At 37.6% G+C, this 6,529-nt stretch overlaps 1 protein-coding gene across 1 annotated transcript in view; it reads left to right on the top strand.

Moving 5' to 3' along the window:
* Positions 1-4,201: 4,201 nt before the first annotated feature.
* Positions 4,202-6,529, top strand: part of LOC138042979 (tetratricopeptide repeat protein 28-like) — an 81,946-nt gene continuing 79,618 nt past the window's right edge. The window contains exons 1-5 of the mRNA XM_068889074.1: positions 4,202-4,321; positions 5,015-5,062; positions 5,313-5,361; positions 5,942-5,989; positions 6,225-6,273. The gene's annotated coding sequence lies outside the window, so the exon portion shown is untranslated. The remainder of the gene's footprint in view (positions 4,322-5,014; positions 5,063-5,312; positions 5,362-5,941; positions 5,990-6,224; positions 6,274-6,529) is intronic.

Genomic DNA, 6,529 nt, shown 5'->3' on the forward strand with positions numbered 1-6,529 from the left:
TTAAGAGTTATGTAGCTCTAACTGTTTGTCTCTGATGTTATTAGCGTTGGTCGCTCGAATCTTGCGTGTGCTGCAATTTTCCCTTTGTTTGTATTGACACCTATTGGATTTTGACTTTGTTTAGAAACCATTTGTAAACCCTAGGATTGACTACAAAAACCACAGATTGTAAAGAAATAAGTGGTCGATAGACCAAACACAAAAAAACAGATTATTTCTTTCTCTACCCATCTGCTTTGCTTCCAAAGCGATTGCCGGGCGAACTTTAATGATTTACTAGATTTCAGGTCCACTATGCAGAGCAAAACATGAATAGAAAGCCATTTTTTTTGTTGGGGCAGTTTCGGCCGAGCGCCGTACAGTCGTAATCACACGTGATTACACTAGGATAACTTCCACAACTAACCCTAACCCTACCTAAAAATTACAGAGCTATATAAGCAGCAGTTTACAGAAACAGCTACTGCCAAAACGAAGGCCAGGAAAGACCTGCCGGAAAAAACCCCGTTGGGGGAAAATAACGCAGGAAACCTGGGTAGGATCCATGACTTAAGCTCTGAATGCCAGTCCTACGAAGGCCACGCTGCTAAGACAAAATTGAAATGAAAGCGTGAACTACTATTTAAACTGTGGTAGAAAAGGAAAAAAGAGAATAAGAAATTAAAAACGTTCATAGTATTGGCGTTGCCCAAGAATGATCTCCCATGTGACAAAACTCTCTTGTATGGCTGTTATCGTGTCCCAGGATGCACTGAACAGGCCCAGTCCCCACTGCTCTCATGCCGCAGAAATATTTCATTTCCAGCTAATTCATATTCATGCAAAGGTCGGCTTTTACATATTTCAGCTCTACTACACTACGTTGTGTACGAAATCGGTTTATTATTTTGGAATAAGCTCATGAAACGATTTAGTTTGGACTAGACTTCTAAAGATAAATTCGTTGGATTGGGGGTTAATATCTACAATTGTAGCATGCTTAAGTAATTTTTTCAGTATTGAAACTGGACAGACACTATTGCTTGATTGGGCAATCACAACCTTCGCCTGCGAACGCAGACGTATTTCCGGCGGTCGTTTCCCTCGGGGGAGAGAAACTCCCGCTTGAAATACGTCTGCGTTCGCAGGGTAAGTAAAAACCCGCATGTAAGAACCTAGTGTTTTAAGAACCTGCTGCCAGAAATTTCCCATTTTTATACCCCAAAATATAAGAACCTGTTTAGCCAAGCAAAATTTATCAGGTTCTTAAATGTGAGTTATGGGATATTTTTATACGCATTTTAAACTAAGAAGTATAACTTTTATGACTTTGAGAAATAGAGAATACTTCATGGAAGGTATGCACGTACAGTTTAAGAAAAATGATAAGGAAACTGTAGTTCTTTGAACACTAAGAGGTGCATTTATTTTGTTTGCTTGTTTGTTTGTTTGTTTAATTTCATATACTGTAGCACTATGATCAATTATGATGATTCCATCATAAAATGAATGTGACCAGAAAATTAAGGCAAAAGGACTTTTTTTGCATTTTTACTTATTCCATTTATTATTTTATTTTGTATGCAAATATTTCTGAAAAGATACTGCACAAGGCTCATGACAAGGCAGTTATAAATAAATGCTGTATCATAAAGGACCAAACCTATTTTTTCTGCTTGTACAGGAATGGTTTCTACTGTAAACTTAAGAACCTAATGAAGAACCTACTTTAGCCTAAATTGCCAATAACTACGCCCAAATATAAGAACTTGTTATGCCAAACTTGGAAAGATGTAGGTTCTTACACGCGGGTTTTTACTGTATCTGGATGTATACTTTCAAGTCACAAACTTAAGTAACTTACATATAACTAAAGATTGTTGCTGTTGCAGTTGTAAAACTTCTAACTGCATTTGAAGAGCTTTCATTTCCTGCCGAACATAAACAAATAACAAAATTTCTGTCATACTGTCTCAAAATATTTATGAAACTGACAACAAGAAAATTAATGGCTAAATCCAACCTGACCTGCTGTCTTGATTCGCTTCGTCGACTGCGCGTTTTCTTAGTTTTTTCAGCACAATAACGGCCTCTACACAGAAGATTTTTGTTTGTTTTTACGAAAGGCGAAACAACGTGTTTTTTACCGCAAACACGACAGCCAATTTTATAGTGGTACATCACTTTCACGCAAGCTTCTTACCCTAAAAAGTCCTTCGCATGGTGGAGAAAAGTTTTACAACCCCTCGTCATTTCCCGCCTTTGCAAACGCGGCTACCAGCTAAAAATTAGAATCTTCCACAAAAAAAAAAGAAGAAGCGATCGATTCTTTTCCTTTGCCGAGAAAGCTCGATGACTTGTTCTCTTCCTCTCTGGCAGCCATCTTGCTTGCAACGAGATTATGCGCATGCATCAAATGGATTCCTAACGGACCAATCAGACAAAAGTCTCCATTGCTTTTCGAAATATGATTAGCAATGGAGACTTTTGTCTGATTGGTCCGTTACAAATCCCATTTGATGCATGCTCAAGGCATGCGCATAACCTCGTTGCAAATAGACTATTTATATCGTATTTGACGACACGTGTGATCTGAAGAGGAAATCGAAGGGTCCCAAACAACCATCAAATCATCCAGGACAACGTAGAAAATAGTAGCTGAGTGAACTTTATTGATCTAGCTGTCCATAAAATTAGTTTTCGAAAAGAAACATCTTGATTTGAAGTTTTTATGGAACATTTTCCTCGATTAGTTGACTGTCTCAAAATAACGTGACGTCACACGCTCTCGCATCCTTAGGGTTGTCCCTGTGGTCGTAGGTTTGATTCCTGCTCAGGACTCTGATTTTAAAGTTGTCCTACCCCCGTTGCCCGTTGTCAACGCAACTTCTGTTGTATCAAGTCCTTCCCTCGGGCCCATTACACATTTCTATCATGCGTGTATGTCGGTATTGTTTTTACATTTATTTTGTAGCGGTCACGGTCATTCAGTTGTAACTGACGCTCGCACGCAAACAATCCACCGATATTGCTTATCCATTAACTTATTTGTAACTAGATTCCTTGTTCCTGCTCCACACGTTCCAACGAGGACGTTTCCAGGTAATGAGACACTCCTAATTGATTATTTGTTTGTTGTTTGATTGACCTATACTGCTTTCTGTTCTTTAATTAGGTGTACATTGTGATCACATAATATGTCTCATCAGCCTGCTTTAAATGAAACTCTTTACTGTTTCTCGTTGTTTAATAGCAAGAACAAGTAATGCATGCGAAATAAATTTCCTACTCGCCTCTCTTTTCTTTTCTTTGGATTAAAGTCAGTAACTATGTCAGCACACATTCCTTTTATGCATAACTTAACTGTTTACTTTCTGAGTGATCACGATCATTCAGAAGCTTGGCTGATTGTCACGAACGGACGCATGCACGCACCGCGCACGCAAACAATTAACCAATGTTAGTTACCCATTAATTCATTTGTAACGACTCGAGGAACATATCAAGGTAATAAGTAACATTAGTTTGAGGGTGTAATTAATTATTTGTTTCTTGTGTGATGGAACCATAAACTGCCCACCATTCTGAGAAAGTAAGTAAATGATACGTATCTTGAATTATTCCTGAACAGAGAAGGTTTTAGTTTTTTAATCCGCTTAGATTCAAACTTGAGGGTGCCACAAAGCAAAATGACGTTTGAGAAAGCATTCAATCAGTTTTAGCCGTGACAATCTCTTTATGTATACTCGCTTTAAAGTCTTATATAAAGCTAAGCAAGACCAGAGCCTTGTATCATGTATGCGTTCTCATTACAACTTTGATCCTCGCCGAGCGAAACCATGTATTTTTTGAGTTGTTCCAAGCAATCATGAACAGTCATCTCACCCCGATCCGTTCTCTTGAGAACTTTCTAGCTTTCCGCTCCAGTTCCACTCTTTTAGCATACTAGCCATAAATGATTTGTGTTATGAAAGTTAAAATGGATAACCACATTAAATCATCAAATTTTGCAGAGTCATTTCTTGTTGTCGAGGACCTCACGTCGATTAGCAGTTGCTCACTGTTACTCATTTTTTAATAACACGAACAAGGGATAACGTATGTGTGATAAACCAGTTCTGATGAATTTTGCGTTACTTTTTGTTGTTTTCTCTTTACTCAGTTTGGATAAGTTAGTGACTATGTCAGAATTTATTTTATGAAGTGATCATGATCACCGTCACTCATGATCAGTTGCGAATGACGCACCCAAATGATCCACCAGTATTATTTATCCCTTAATTTTTTGTTCAGCCGGATTCATTATTCCTGCTCACAAGGTTTTAAAGAGGAACATTGCAAGGTATTTGGTAATATTAGCTTGCTGGGTGTAATCAGATATTTGTCTGTCGTTGCAAGGTAATAAGTAACAATTAGCTTGAGGGGTCACGGTGCTAAATTATTTGTTTCTTGTGTGATCGAACTACAATGTATATACTGCCCTCCATTCTTTTCTTGCACATCGAGAAAGTAAGTAAGTAAATGATGTATCTTGAATTGTTCCTGAACAGAGAGGGTTTTTAGTTTTTGAATCCGCTTAGATTCAAAATTGAGGGTGTCACAAAGCAAATGACGATGAAGAATGCATTCAAGCAGTTTTAGCCATAACAAACCTTTAATGTCTAGTCGCTTTAAAGTCTTACTTAAAGCTAAGCAAGACCAGAGCCTCGTATAATGTACTCGTTCTCATTACAACTTTGAACCTCGCCGAAAGAAACCATTACTGGAGTTTTTCGGAGCAATTGGACCGTCATCTCACCTCGATCAGTGTTCAACTTGAACTGCTTCACTGATCAGTTGCGGAGTTTGCTCGAGTATGAAATGACTTTTCCCTGCTGCTCCATTTGTTAGTTTTCTTGATAACGTTTCAGCTTTCCGCTCCATTTCTACATTTTTATTGCATATTAGGCATAAGGGAATTTTGTTATGAAAGTTAAAAGTTCTTACAAGATTCGATAATTCATGGATAACCACATAACATCATCAAATTTTGCAGAGTCATTTCTTGTCGTCGAGGACCTCGCATTGATTAGCATCCGTTTTGGTAAGTTGCTCACTGTTACTCATTTCTTAATAACACGAACAAGTAATTTATTTGTGATAAACCAGTTCTGATGAATTTTGCATCACTTTTTGTTGTTTTCTCTCAACCCAGTTTGGATCAAGTTAGTGACTATGTCATAATTCCCTACATGTTTATTTTCTGAAGTGACCACCGTCACACTCATGATCAGTTGCAAATGATGCATCTAAATGATCCACCAGTATTATTTATCCCTTAAATTTTTTTTCAGCCGGATTCAGTATTCCTGCTCAAAACGTTTTGAATAGGAACATTGCAAGGTATTTTGGTAATATTAGGTTGCTGGGTGTAATAACTTATTTGTCTGCCGTTGCAAGGTAATAGGTAACAATTAGTTTGAGGGGTCACGGTGCTAAATTATTTGTTTCTTGTGTGATCGAACTATATACAGCCCTCCATTCTTTCCTTGCACATCGAGAAAGTAAGTAAATGATGTATCTTGAATTATTCCTGAATAGAGAGGGTTTTTAGTTTTTTAATCCGCTTAGATTCAAAATTGAGGGTGTCACAAAGCAAATGACGATTAAGAATGCATTCAATCAGTTTTAGCCATCACAAACTCTTTGTCTACTCGCTTTAAAGTCTTACATAAAGCTAAGCAAGACCAGAGCCTCGTAAAATGTATGCGTTCTCATTACAACTTTGAACCTCGCCGAGCGAAACCATGTTTTGTTTTTGAGTTGTTCCGAGCAATCATGAACAGTCATCTCACCTCGATCCGTTTTCTTGAGAACTTTTCAGCTTTCCGCTCCACTTCCACTCTTTTTGTATACTGGGCATAAATGATTTGTGTTATGAAAGTTAAAATGGATAACCACATTAAATCATCAAATCTTGCAGAGTCATTTCTTGTTGTCGAGGACCTCACGTCGATTAGCATCCGTTTTGGTAAGTTGCTCACTGTTACTCACTCTTAATAACACGAGCGAGTAATAATTTATGTGTGATAAACCAGTTTTGATGAATTTTGCGTTACTTTTTATTGTTTTCTCTTTACCCAGTTTGGATCAAGTTAGTGACTATGTCATAATTCCCTACATGTTTATTTTCTGAAGTGACCACTGACCACTGAGCACTGACTAAATGATCCACCAGTATTATTTATCCCTTAACTTATTTTCAGCCGGATTCAGTATTCCTGCTCAGAAGCTTTTGAAGAGGAACATTGCAAGGTATTTAGTAATATTAGCTTGCCGGGTGTAATAAGTTATTTGTCTGCCGTTGCAAGGTAATAAGTAACATTAACTTGAGGGGTGTAATAAATTATTTGTTTGTTTCTTGTGTGATCGAACTGTACGTACTCCCCTCCATTCTTTCCTTAACCATAGAGAAAGTAAGTAAATGATATATCTTGAATTGTTCCTGAAGAAGAAGGTTTTAACTTTTGAATCTGCTTAGGTTCAAAATTGAGGAAGTCACAAAGCAAAT

This window comes from Montipora capricornis, chromosome 3 (genome assembly GCF_036669925.1).
Source record: "Montipora capricornis isolate CH-2021 chromosome 3, ASM3666992v2, whole genome shotgun sequence".
NCBI classification, from domain to species: domain Eukaryota; kingdom Metazoa; phylum Cnidaria; class Anthozoa; order Scleractinia; family Acroporidae; genus Montipora; species Montipora capricornis.